The sequence below is a fragment of the Staurois parvus genome, unplaced genomic scaffold (assembly GCF_062004578.1).
Source record: "Staurois parvus isolate SC_StPar_1 unplaced genomic scaffold, SC_StPar_1.0 ptg000634l, whole genome shotgun sequence".
NCBI classification, from domain to species: Eukaryota; Metazoa; Chordata; class Amphibia; order Anura; family Ranidae; genus Staurois; species Staurois parvus.
The window spans coordinates 16,041,282-16,056,229 of NW_028318430.1; the positions used below are offsets into that span (position 1 = coordinate 16,041,282).

At 40.9% G+C, this 14,948-nt stretch overlaps 1 long non-coding RNA gene across 1 annotated transcript; it reads left to right on the top strand.

Annotated features, from left to right (window-relative positions):
- Positions 1–950: 950 nt before the first annotated feature.
- On the top strand, positions 951–6,247 carry LOC149449289 (uncharacterized). The gene is made up of 2 exons (XR_016315442.1): positions 951–1,501; positions 5,264–6,247. It is a non-coding gene; the product is annotated as an uncharacterized LOC149449289 (long non-coding RNA).
- Positions 6,248–14,948: the final 8,701 nt, after the last annotated feature.

Here is a 14,948-nt window from a genome sequence, read left to right on the forward strand (position 1 = left end):
CTGACAAGATTGCTTCTTATTAGATGCTATAGATTTTTTCACCTAAAGCTGAACTCCATATTTAGAGCTGATTCACACGTGATTCAGATTTAAGCTCAGGTTTTACAGCTAATTGATACAGCGGTTCATGCCAGGTTTACATCAGGTTCAGGATAGGATTAGCTCTCAGGTTTAGAAACAGTTCCAATAGAAGTCAATAGCCTGTAATCAGCACCTGAACCGGACCACACTGCTCAGAAATCAGGCATAACTCTTTTTCAATCTGCACTGATTCCGCACTGCCAGTGCACCAGACATATGTGAACAGGCACCATAGGAAGCAATGTTTTTTCACATGTCATGCGGATTAGATGTGGTTCAAACTGCATCCAATCCGCATATATGTGGACCGTCACTCAATTTAACTTTTAATGGTTGGTTTGGTCGAAGCTAGTCCAAACAAATGATTTCCTTCACTAACACATGTACTCCTTCAGTCCTGTATACACTGTATGCCCTCTTCCCAGAACAAAAGCTCTGCTCAGCCATTCACATGGTTGGTATTTTATAAATGAATACAAGGCTTTCCCTGATTGGCTGAGATGGAAAGGCAGGCAGATAATGTCCTGATCTTCACCTTAGCCTATCACAGAAAGTCTTGAATCCATTCCAAAAATTCAGATTTTAAAGTTTCCCGTGAATGGCCAAGTAGCATTCAGCCCAATATATATATATATATATATATATATATATATATATTGAAATATATTGAATATGGCCAAAATTGTAGTATTTTAAATATATGTCAATATATTTGAGAAGAATATTTTTTAAATATATTTACAATATATTTTTCTTCCATGTGCGACTGATGGTCTATCTCATTTCTTGGGGCTCTAAAATGCCAGGAAAGTACAAATTACCCCCAAATTACCCCTTTTTGAAAAGTAGATTGAAAGGATTAAATGGAATATAACTGAATCCATTTTGTATACACTAATACAAGATGCTAGTTTAATATACATATATGAGATATGTGCACACTAACAAAACTGTCTATCTCAGCTTCATGTAGAAATGAGTGTTTTTGCAAACCCTTACAAAAAAGCAGATAAGGTTTACTCTCACTTCTGAAAAGTTTTAACCACAACTTGGGTGTTAGGTCAGATTAAAGCCATGGTCTGGGCGATAGAGCAGATATGGTATGATAGATAAAGCAGAAGAGTGAAAATGCAAACCTCATACAAATAATTGTTGAGTTAAGGTAAAATAATGTACATGTATCTGATTGGATGGTCTGAGGGTGTGTTTGCCTAAAGACTACAGTATAATAACCCTGATGTTATGCCAATAAAACTGAAGTGTTTGCAATCGCAACTGAGGTGATTTGAGTGCATTCACTTTCCGAGATCTCGTAGCTGTGTCCAGGTGTGACCGTTGGTATCTTGAGGGGGCCCCCACGGAACAGGAAAAAGACCACCTACCTACTTTCAGTGGTGTCAGAAGTGGGATAATTGCCAAGGTAAGTGAGAGTTTTATTTTTTAATGCTTTCTTTACCGAGGTAATTATTCTGAACTTCAGGGAAATTTGGTGGTTGGAGTTTTAGGAGCGAGACTAAGGGATTCTCGGCTCGGGGAATAATACCAGGACACACCTGGCACAGCACTTTGTATTATTTGTAAAAAGTGTGTTATTGTTGTTTTTTTTTTTTGTCTTGTTTGTTAGTTTACTAATTTACTGCTATGGGTAATTCCTTCAGGTAAGGAGGAAGGACCTTGTCATGTGCTGCCACAAAAGTTGATTAAGTTGTTTAGAAAAACTAGAAAGCTGAGGGGAAAGAACACATCTACCTTAAATGAAACTTGTAAAGAATATGTAGCAAGGGTATCTCCTTATGATATTTATTATGTTAATCCCTAGGTGGATAATTTAGTGGGATGGTCAAAAAGACTGGGTGGAGCTAGTTTTCCTTGTGAAGGGGGAAATGACACTATGTGTATGGATATGATTAGAGGAATGTGTTTGCATGAACAGCCTCAGGTAGGTATCTGGGGGACTGGAAATCCAGATTGGGACAAGAATTATATGTATGAAGGGGGTAAGAATTGGTTGAAGTATGCACCAGGCTATAAGACTCTAATTGTAGCAAATGATTTCACACCACCACCGCCATACAAACACAGCGAGGCACGTCCTGCCCCTACAGCTCCACATGCAGCCCCATTATACCCAGCACTCCCACAGGTAAAACAAGTAGATGAAGATGAAGAGGTTCTTATTGCTGCTTCCCAGATACATACAGGGGAGTCAGAAGAATCTAGCTCAGATGGGGAAACTGGGAGTGTTAGTCTAAGGGATACTGAGAGGGGTAAAGGGAAAGTAAAGAGGAAGATAAAGAAGGTAGAAAAGAGTGATAGAATTCTTAGGTCAGCAGAAAGTAACAAGGGGGAAGTTAAAGATGAGACAGCTAAGCTAGATATGATGAATTCAGCCTTTCCATTCATGATGATTGGGGAGCAGCTGATTTTAAAGGCAATAGATCCCAAAGAGCTGGATGCTATAGTACAGGGATGCCCTAATCCAAGGAAATCCCTACTTGCATTACACCTCCCCTCCCGGTACAAGCAAAAGATGGACAGGTTTGGTATCATAAATTTCATGTGCTCCTGCATTGCCGCTGTAGTCCCAGATATAACAACTTTGGTAAATGCTATACCTGCCAATGCCACACATTTTACAGTAATTGATCTGTCAAATGCATTTTTTAGTGTCCCAGTTGACCCGGAGACACAGGTGTTGTTTACTTTTTGTTTTCAAGGGGAGAGGCTAACCTGGACCCATCTCTCTCAGGGCTACTCGCCGGTAGCATATACCATGGCCAGTAGATCCATGCTCAATGACTGGGTACCCACCCATGGTTCAGTACTTATCCAATACGTGGATGATTTACTGATTAGTTCTGTGAGCGAGAAGGCGTGTCAGGCTGATTCATTATCATTGTTACGGTTTCTGGCTGATCAGGGACAAAAAGTCTCTCGCAAAAAGATGCAGTTTGTGGCACCACAAGTTGAGTACCTAGGATTTGTATTGTCTGAGGGCCAGAGGGGGCTGAGCCCAAGGAGAGTGGCAGCAATATGTCAACAACCAAAACCAGAAACTAAGGTTCAGATGCAATCCTTCTTAGGTATGGTAAACTATTGTAGACAGTGGATTCCTGACTGTTCTTATTATGACAATGTATTACGCCAAGTGACACTGAAAGATCAGCCAGACCGTATTGAATGGATGCTGCCATTGGTGCAGGCATTTGAATATTTGAAGACAGCACTGGTCTCGTCTCCCGCATTAGGGTTACCGGATTATACTAAATCTTTTCATTTGTATTGTCAATCTGCATGTAAAACCATGGCTGCAGTACTAGCTCAAGAGCACGGAGGTGCCATGAGGCCGGTAGCATATTTATCAAAAACAATGCCCATCCCGGTCCAGGGCATGCCGGGGTGTCTCCAAGCTTTGTCTGTGTGTGCCTTGGATGTGGAAATGGCATTTATCATAGTTTTGGGAAACCCATTGATATTACACACATCTCATCATGTCCTACATGTACTGAAAAACATTAACACTCAACACATGTCAGCACAACGCCTGGCGGGATGTGAAGTAATTTTGACATCCACCAATAATCTCACAGTTAAATACAGCCCATCTACATCAGGACCATCTCTTTTATTGTCCTCCCTGCTTAATCTTCACAACACAAGGTAACCAGAATTGCAGGAGGAGCACAATTGCCTGGATGTTATCCAAGCTGACACTTCTCCGCGACTAGATATGTTGGAGACTCCGATTCCTGGAGCCCCTGATGTGTTTGTCGATGGATCTTGTACACGCCCTAGTGATGCTACATACATCATAGGCTATGCAGTAGTAGAACCACCTCTTATTATTGAAACAGGTTCCATCCCCTACCCCAGTGCACAAGCAGCTGAATTAGTGGCCCTAACACGAGCTTGCACTCTTTATCAAGATCGAGATGTTAACATATACACAGATTCTAAATATGTCTTTGGGGTTGTACATGATTTTGGCCGTATTTGGCAACGCCGTGGTTTCACTACGGCCGATGGCAAGTCAATATCCCATCATTCTTTGATCCAGGATTTGCTTGCTGCACTCCAACTTCCAAGAAGGATAGCGGTCATTAAAGTGCGGGCACATACTAATGCCAAAGACCCAGTCACAAAAGGCAATGCTATGGCAGATGCAGCTGCAAAAACTGCAGGGCAACTGCATAATCGAGCAGATATATCTATGGTAATGTTGTCCACTCCATCCCTACTGTCAAATGAGCTTTTAGGTACACTGCAGGCACAAGCCTCTGAGAGTGAAGTTGATTTTTGGGCTAGCAGAGGTTTGACACAAGACAAACATGGTCTTATGTCAAAAGAGGGGATTGTAGGACTTCCACAGGCAGCTGCTGTATTATTCATTCAAAATTTTCATGGTGTAGGTCATAAGGGAAAATAGTTAGTGGAGAAAGAAATGCGCAAACAGTTTTGTGTATGGTTTCTCTATGATTTGGTGGAGGAAACATTGGGTAGGTGCCTTACTTGTTTACAAAACAACCCTGGGCATGGCCAGCATGGGAAACATGAACATTTAACACCCCCTGAGGCACCATTCACACATCTACAGATAGATTTTACACATCTCCCTAAATCAAAAGAAGAAGATAAGTTGTTGGTGGTAGTAGACAGATTTTCAGGTTGGCCAGAAGCTTTCCCATGTAGGAATGAAACAGCAGAGACAGTGGTCAAGGTTTTGTGTAAGGAAATCATCCCTAGATGAGGTTGTCCTTTGTTCATAGAAAGTGATCAGGGACCAGCTTTTACTGCAGCAGTGACTCAGGGAGTCTCAAAGGCTTTGAGTATTCAATGGAAGCTCCATATTCCTTATCACCCTCAGAGTTCTGGAGTAGTGGAAAGAATGAATAGAACAATTAAGGATAAATTAGTGAAAGCCACGGGAGGGACTCTGAAGAATTGGCCAGCTGTGTTACCTGCTATACTAGCTGAAATAAGGATGACACCTCATAAACGGAGTAAGTTGTCTCCCTTTGAGATACTAATGGGCAGACCATTCCCTACCCCTTGGACTAGACAGCAACCCCCTCTGTGGTAGAAAGGAGATTTAGAGGTGATACAGGCAGAATATGTAAAAGCATTGTGTGAAAAGTTGAATAGCGAACAAAATGATGCTGCTGTTTTTTTCTTTTATCCGCAGATCAACCAACCCACCCCTTCGAGGTAGGTGATCAAGTGGTGATCCGAAGACTGGATCCAAGGGTGAGACCCCGGTTTGGAGAACCTACAGTGATCGTGGCCATTACACGTACAGCTGTTCTTACTGAAGGATCAGGCACCTGGATCCATGCATCAAGAGTCAAAAGGATTTCCCAAGATGAGAGACACAATCAAGCTGATCAACCAACAGAAGAAGGAGTCAAGAACATTGCTATCCAACCTATTGGATCCCCGTGAGGACTGGATGAACTTGATTATTATCTTATCAATAGTGACTATTATCATCGTCCCACTATGGTTTCTATTGGAGATTTCATATGATAGAAAGGAGCCAGTGGTTCAGAAACCCTCTGGGAGTTCAGGATGAGTGAGGGGTTACCTCATCACAACTGAATGATCATGTGTATCAAAATGAGAATTAATGAGAAGGAAAGGGAGGAAATGTTTTTGCTTCAACAATATGAGGAAATGCATGGGATTGAGACGATAGGGAGAGTAAGTCAATGAAAAGTGTTATCACTATGTGATAAAAGAGGGGACTGAAAGGATTAAATGGAATATAACTGAATCCATTTTGTATACACTAATACAAGATGCTAGTTTAATATACATATATGAGATATGTGCACACTAACAAAACTGTCTATCTCAGTTTCATGTAGAAATGAGTGTTTTTGCAAACCCTTACAAAAAAGCAGATAAGGTTTACTCTCACTTCTGAAACGTTTTAACCACAACTTGGGTGTTAGGTCAGATTAAAGCCATGGTCTGGGCGATAGAGCAGATATGGTATGATAGATAAAGCAGAAGAGTGAAAATGCAAACCTCATACAAATAATTGTTGAGTTAAGGTAAAATAATGTACATGTATCTGATTGGATGGTCTGAGGGTGTGTTTGCCTAAAGACTACAGTATAATAACCCTGATGTTATGCCAATAAAACTGAAGTGTTTGCAATCGCAACTGAGGTGATTTGAGTGCATTCACTTTCCGAGATCTCGTAGCTGTGTCCAGGTGTGACCGTTGGTATCTTGAGGGGGGCCCCCACGGAACAGGAAAAAGACCACCTACCTACTTTCATAGATAGTCTGAGACATTTGGTGAGAGGCATGGCGAGTTTTTGAATTTGTAATTTTTTTCACAATTTTTTGAAAAATTAAGAAATAACATCTTTTTTAACTTTCTGTCACCTGGAAGTACAACATCATCATATAACTAATGTGGCAGTGATCAGGGACACTGACTGGTGACAGTAGATTAAAAAAAAAAAAAATGTTTAACTTCATTTTTTTAATTTTTTTAATTTTCTGCAATTTTTTTTTTTACTTACTTTGCCGCTTTGTTTGTTTGCTGGTGCAATGAAAATCATTGTAACAGCAAAGTTTTCAACTGTCATGAATGGAATAACCACTCATGACAGCTGTGATCATTAGTGATCTGTGATGGGCTACAGCTAATCACATGGTACAGGGTGCTGTGATTGGTCCAGGTACCATGTGACACCTGTGGGCCAATCACAGCCCAGGAAACACAGCTGTTGTGATTTAATTAATTCATAACAACTTTGTTGACACTGTGATCATGTTGACACTGAAACCTGGAAACCCGGAGGGGGGAGGGGGGGTACAGTGCATGCTCATGAACCAGTCGAAATGGTGTGATTTTGCCTGAAGCTGCCAGCCAGCAGTGGTATATGTACTGCGGCTGGTCGGCAAGTGGGTATAAAGTGGTTTAACACATTTGATAAAAATCACGACCTTGAGTCATGATAGGTTGGTTGAATGTTCAGGACAGATTCCAAATGTGAAATGTCATTAATACCCTCTTCATTGGTTAGATATTTTTATGCATAATATCTAGTCCTCCAATACCTACAGCATCTTCTCGCTTTTAAACAAACTAGAACAAACAACATTTATATGCTTCAGTCTACTGTATTCTAGTCATAATGTAACTAATAAATAAATAATAAGAATTGTAAAAAAAAAATCTAAAGATCTAATGACCATATAGAATATTTTTTTCTAGACTTCCACTTTCAAAAAGAGGCCTTAAACTGTTCCACAAATCGCCACTGTAAATGAGAGTAGAGGCAATTGACAATTGATAACATACTTCTTCAAAAAGTACAAAGAGTTTTCAGATCCACATGTAGCTTATAAAATGTTACCATTGAGTAAAGATTATGCCAGAAGCGTATACTGAACTTTAAATGCATGCCAGATTAATGTCGATAATTTTGTGTTGTATTCTGAGAAGTTATTTTTTAAACAAATAGCATGAACCTTTACATCTGCTAAAATATCTAGTTTTGGGTTTCAGCAGAGGAATCTGCAAACCACAAAATGGTAAGCAACTCTTCCAGTGTACCAAGTCCTGCACATCTAAATCTTAATACTGCACATTTTAAAATTAATGAACTCTGGAACTTATAAGAAAAAGATTAGTATCACTCCCTGCTCTAAACATGTAGTCATCATTAAAACCAATTATTTTTTGATACTTGAACAACTCATGGTTTCATTAAGTTGAAACTATAAGGCTTATGCAAAATAGTGGAGATAATCCCTAAAATAGCTTTAATCTTATTAGTGCTATAAAAAGCATCCAGTATGGCACAAAACACAGACAGATGTAAAATATAATTAATTAGAAAAGCTTATTGGTAATGTTTTTAAGGTACTTATATGTTGCAATTTACAAAGGGTAAATATTAGATCATGCCTATTATTTAGGTTTATGGTTGCCAGTCGATAACTATTGGCATCAGGGAGAGAAGACAATTGGTCAAGTTAAATTCTGTCAGACCAGTCACTACAGTTTGTCACACATAGAGCAAAGCTGGGGACATCTTCAAGGGCTATGCTAATTATGTGAATATCCACACTTAGAAAATGTGTTCTGATGTTTTAAAAACTGATTATTCAGCAGTTGATTCATGTCTTCAAATTTGACTGCCATGTTACATCAATGCAGTGACAAAGTACAGTAAATTAATAGCAACAGGTCACATTCCACCTTTTAGTAGTATGAACACATAAATGTGAAATCTGAAATGAGTACTTAATGCTTCCTTCCAGTTAAACAAAATTAAAAAATCTGAAGTTAGTGGCTGTTGAAATTCACTTTGGTAAACATTTGCAGTCTGCCCCATAAACTAGTAGAAAGGATATATCAGATTCCTTCCTGCACCTAAACTCTGGTCCTGAGGGATGAGGGGTGACGGATTATGCTATGAATATACTTGCATGCAATTACGGCACCTAAAAATAGTGGGGTTGATTAAATAAAAAGCAAACAGACAGTTCACCTAGCAAGGGAAGTTATACTGTGCAAGTAAATTTGCCCCAGAGCTTAATGTATGAGATGAATGTCTATCATCCAATCATGTACAAGCAAAAATTCAGCTTTTTTTGTTTTCCATGTGTGTTATTGGGTATTCTTTGCAAAGTCAAATTTCACTATATTCAGTAAGTTCTGGGGCCAATTCCTTTGCAGAGTGCAACTTCCTCTGCAAAGTGAACAGTCTATTTGCTTTTAGCAAATCAACCCAGTGGATATTGTGCGATGCATCTGTTACCAAAATGAGAAAATTGTAAGTGCACTATGTTACATTCTGTATTTAATAATGCTCTTTATTTTATTATTTTCTCTGTTATTTGTTTCACATAAAAAATAGGTGTCTTTTATTCCCTTGAAAGTGGCTTGGAAAAGAGCAATCACAAACACAAGTCATGTGTAGTGCTGTGCAACAGAATGAGAAGCTGAGAAGCTGTCACTAAGAGTTGGCGATTCCAGCACTGAATGAAACAAAACTAATACTTATGTAGTGCTACCCTCTTGAGCGCCACTGAGTTTTTGGGTCCCCCTAATCTCTGCACAGCCAGGCAACATGCATTTTCCACACTTTCATCCAGAGTCAGTAAGCAAATCATGAGCATGGTTTTTGTTGTTTTTTGAGGGGTTAACAGCTTGGATGGAATCTAGGGGTATATGGCATGCCCAATAGAACTGAACAATTTGGAGGACATACTCCATCAGGAGTGGCACTTCCCTTCTGACAAATTCGCACACAGCCTTTGCAAGGAGCACTTGGTCCCCTTAAGTGAACCTCCTCAGACCCCAGATGAAAAAATCCTCATCCATCTGGCTGTCTTGAGAGTATCTCAGGGCAAGGGATTTTGAGACACAGAAAGAATTTAGACCCAAGGAGAACTAGTTGGGTATTGCACCTGACCCCCCTCTTCCATCTTTGGCCTGGGGAGTGTAGAAATACTCACACTGTCCTGTTCCCGTAGCTTTAAAAGTTGAAGCTGCTTTCAGGCCTTAAGCTTGGCTGGACCCTTCTCTGCTGACAGGCTGCCTTTCCCCAAAAGACTGTGGGACAGTAGAGGTCCTTCTGTCCAGCTTCAGCCTATAGGCAGATCCCCCTCCTCTGGGGTGTCCTCCCAGGCTCCACACCAGCAGAACTTCCTCGCTCCATCTTCCACCCGATTCCCCTGCTTAACAGGCTCTCTGGCATTTAGGGGCTGACCTAGCTTTGACGGAACATGGCGCCCAACCCCTGCCCTTCTCACCAACTCATGACTGAAGGACCAGCCGATCTCACACCACGCTGTCACTTGCATAACAATGCCACTCTCAGCTGAGCCCTGCACAAAGATTTTCCAGCTCGCAGGACTACAATCTATGTGCCAGCAGCCTGGGAGCGATTGTTACTGGGTCAGGTTAATTACGCAATTAACCCTTCACACAAATAGGAGGAGCTGTGCAGAGCGTGACGTCATTCCACCGCCGGAGCCACGAGGAAGCCCGGCGGTCATCATTACTGGGGTCAGTACTGCTGCATATCTTTATTTTCACCAGATGTTTAGTATGCACACTGACCTGTTTATATGAATAAAGATTACTTTTCTGAAAATACTACACTATCTCTGGCATCTGTTTTCTGGGGCTCCTTCTTGGAGCTATCATCCCCACAGAGAAAGCACTTTGCCATCCTGGGAGGAGGTTTTTTGTATGGAACACCTGGCTGACCTTAAGGGGACCCCTGGACCAGATTAAAAAGTCTGTGATGACCCACCGTGAGGGAGATGCCTGCTGCCTAACCTCTGATGTACCCACTGCCTGTGATGCATGATCACACATGCGCATATTCCATGCGTTTCTGGTGAGTGCACATTTCTGTTATCTGACAGAGTGGATGTCGTGGGAATTCGTATTTCTCCAGTGAATCACTGTGGATGCTCGATTATTACTTTATTGACTTTTTCACCTTGTTAAGCGCTGCACTATGTTGTTTTAAGATTATATTGATATTTTTGAGGCATTGTGGTTGCCTTAAGTGTTCTAGCTGCTGATATTTATGAGAGCGCTCACTATCTTTTATATTAACCCTTCACACTGCCACCACCTTTTTACAGAGAAGGAGGAAACTCACAAATCTTAGCAGTAACACTATGATATCAGCATAAGCGTCTGTAATAAACACTGTCACCACAGACAGATATATTCAGAGGATTATTACATACAGTAGCACTCTTCAAGAGACAGGGATTCTTTAGTTTGCATTAAAAGCTTTAGAGACAGTTTCAACACTTTTCAAAAAATAGGATTTATTACTAAAAAGGTCAAAATGGTGCAATTAAAATATTTACATAAAAAGATGTAACAAAGATATAAAGAGAGCAATAAAACAACAGAGAAATAAAAGAAAGGAGTTCAGAAGACAGAATACTTGCAATGTCCTTGGTTTTAGCAGAGTCCAATTCTCTGAACAAAACAGGTTGCCTTGGCTCTCAAGTCTGTTAGATGTTTTCTGAAAGATGTTAAATGAGAGGCCTGTCAGTCTTTTTCTATCATATTAAAGGGGTGTCGCCTGAGAACAAATGACCAATCATCCAGTTTGGGGATGGGTGTTAGGCGGTAACCAAGGTTATGAGCAAATCCCTTACAATTTCATACTAAGGTTAATAACCCCTGCAATAGGTACAGGTAGCATCCTAGCAACTGGCAGATTAATATTCAGAATTAGATTTAAAACACAGGGATACTAAACACAGCGTACACTTGTCACACAGGAGGAAAGAGACTGCTTCTTCTCTCTCCTAGGTGCCAATATAGTCATGTAAGGTCTTGTGTGACTCATATTAAAATGATCTATCCAAATATGTACCTAATATTAATGTGCCCAGTTCCTGCTAAACTTTATGAATTGTATGAAAAATGTCTCATGTGGAATGTACGTTTTATGGCACGCTTTAGCCCTAATGACCTAACAGGTCATGACTGAATGAGTTTTATGATCAGTCAGAGGAAAGTGGTTTTCCAAGAAGACCCCATGAACCAGACTAATTAGCAGTTTACAACCTTTATTTAGCTGTGTTTTATTTAGGGTAAGAGGCTCTTTTGACCTCCGTTCAACTTACAGCTATACATTCCATTCAAAAGGCAGAAGGGGGACAGGAGAGAACATAGTTGAGACTTAACAAAATGGCTGTCACATACAGCGTCCATGTCTCTATTGTGCACAATTGTCACACTAGTCACCATGCCAAGCCTTCTGCCTGGAGATTGGCCAGATTCCCCTAAGTATGCAGATCAGCCCCTCCTCACTACTGCTTCCAAAAGCTTCTCCAAGTTTCTAGAGCAGGAGAAGGTATCAGAGAACAGACCAGCTTTAACCTGAAGTAACCTTGCTGACTCATTCCTGCTGACTCCTACCCAGGCTTCTAGCAAGAAAACTAACTAAACACAAAAAAACCTATGTACGCTAGAGGGCATTACACTTATAAGATAGCTCCCCCAATCTAAAATCACAAATCATGTTGCATGTCTGATAAAAGCAGATTTCTTTGCCACTATGTCTAAATTCTGTGAAAAACTCCCTTCAGAAAACCTTGTTTTCAGAGGCCAGAAATGCTACATATTAGCTTAAGACCAAAAGAAAACAGATTTAATGACCACCTTGCCCCAACTTTAGAAACAGGAAGTGGTTGTACATGTGATTTTTTTAAGGTTTTTATTAAAAACTATTCATTGTCCCAAAGCCAAACGGGCATCTGCCCAATACTAGACTTAAAATCACTAAACAGATTTCTTTGTGTACCATAGTTCCAGATAGAATAAATTAAATCTGTCAAGCTTGTCTAAAACCAGGGGAAGTTCTGATATCAGTAGACATACAAGATGCTTATCTGCAAATTCCCATTTTCCCCTCATATCAGTATTTTCTGTGTTTGGTGTGGGAGACCCACATTTCCAATGTGTAGTGCTACAAACAGGGCTCACCTCTGCACCCTCCGCATCTACAATCTTAGCTACCAATACCCAGCAGATGGTTCAGTTCCTTTAAACTTTTTGCTGGAAAATACATTTATGGCTGGATAATAAACTTTTCCAAAGTCTGCTCTCCAGCCCTCACACCATCTGGAGTACCTGGATCTAAAACCAAAATTGTATTTCCTTAAGACAGTGTTTCTCAACTCCAGTCCTCATGGACCCCCAACAGGTCATGTTTTCAGGATTTCCCTCAGATGAAACAGCTGTGGTAATTACTAAGGCAGTGAAACTGATCAAATCACCTGTGCAAAATAATGGAAATCCTAAAAACATGACCTGTTGGGGGTCCATGAGGACTGGAGTTGAGAAACACTGCCTTAAGAGAAGGTTGCTTGCCTAATGTCCCACACAAGAACCCTCAGGTCATAACGACACTCCTCATTTTGCTTCTGCATGAGGTTCTGGGCTTGATGGTAGCTTCTCTTTACCCAGTTTCATTCCAGACCTCTTCAGTGCAACATACTCCTAATGTGGGACAATCCAATCCTAGATTGTCCAATGCTTCTGTCCAGTCACACAAAGCTTTCCCGGAGTTGGTGTATCTCCAATTCTGCTCTAGAATTGGGAAAATATTTCCTTCACATGCCCTGGAAGATGGTGACAATGAATTCCAGCCCTACAGACTGGGACAGTTTACAATTTCCTGACTGTCCAGGAGACCTGGTACCCACAGGAATTGATCATTCCCATCAACATCCTGGAACTAATTGCCAACAGATTTTCTCTACAGCACTGGACCTCCCTTCTGCTACTGTAAGTCACCCAGACAATGCCACAGCAGTGGCTTGCATAAACTAATGTGGGTCACCAGAAATCAGGCTGTCCTAAAAGAAACACATCCCTAGACTGGACAATTGGCAGGCAGACTTCCTAATCTTCTAACACCTATACCCAGAGGATTGGCCCCTGCATTCAGAGATCTTTCAGACTCTCTGTCAAAGGTGAGGAAATTCATATATGGACATCCTTAACAACAAGCTGAACACATTTGTATTTTAGACCAGGGATCCTCTAGCCTTTACAGTAGAAGCTCTGGAGATTCATTAGGCTAAATTCAAGATATTATGACATCCTTCTTTTAAAGATCCTTGCTTGACTGCTGCGTAAGATAGAGGAGAAAAGGTTCAGATAAATTTCATCATACCAAATTGAGCCAGAAGAGCTTGGTACACAGGTGCACTCAGACTTCTGGTGGTTGAGCCTTGGCCTCTTCCAAACAGACTAGACCTACTAGCCCAAGACCCCCTTTTCTAGCCTGCTTCTCAGTCCTTCCTCCGTGGTTTTAATGGCACGGTTGTTGAAACCCAAGTTCTGATGGAGGTATTTCTGACTCTGCTATCCTTTACTCAGAGCAAGAAAATTCAACTCCTGTAAGATCTACTGTTACACACAGAAAGCTTACTTTCCCTGGTGCAAGGTAAGGAAGATGCATACCAGGGAATACTCTTTCACATGTATTTAGGCCTTTCTTTACTCTAGTCTGGACCAGCATCAGGCTCTGAATACCAACAAGGAATAGGTTTCTGCTTTATCCATCATATTCTAGAAACCTCATGCCTTACAATCTCTCATTAAGATGGTTCCTCGAGGACCTGCCAATATAAACTCTCCGATCCAAACTCCTGTGTCTCCTTGGAATCTCAGCCTGGTGCTCTCTGTACTTAAAGTGGTTGTAAACCTCAGTTATGAAATCTTAACAGATCACATCTATCTGCAGTGTTTACTTGTTTCTCTCCACAGCTCTAACTGTCGTTTCTCTCTGGTGAGTCCTTCCTCTGTTATTAGCATGTGTCACTTATGAGAAGTTTTCCTGCCACATGAGATAAATTTGTGTTGGAGGGAGGGGGTGAAAAGAACTCAGTAGACAGCTTGTCTATTCAGAACAAGGCTCTTATGTGATGTGTGGAGGGGTGTGTGCCCTTTCCTACAATCAGCTCTAACTGCAGCTCCCTGCCCCTTCCTCTGTGATACTGAGAAATGCAGAAGGATTTTATCTAAAATCAGCACTTTTAAAGGGATGTGCAAGAGAGAAAACTGCAAATAAACAAGCAAAACATATATAGGAGAATTTGTTTCACCTCTGTGTATCATCTGAGGCTATTCACTTCACTGGATATATGAGAGGGTTTACAACCACTTTAAGATAACTGTCACGATATAAGGTCAGGTTCAGAGACCAGTTGCTACAGCAGTTGTAAGGCTTACCTGAAACCAGCAGGATTGGTACACCAGCGGCCCACCCTGGGAATGCTCACCTGAGGTGCGGGGTCTAAGCATCCACCGGTCTTCCCCAGAGCTCCTAATGGTGGAGATGGATTTGGCT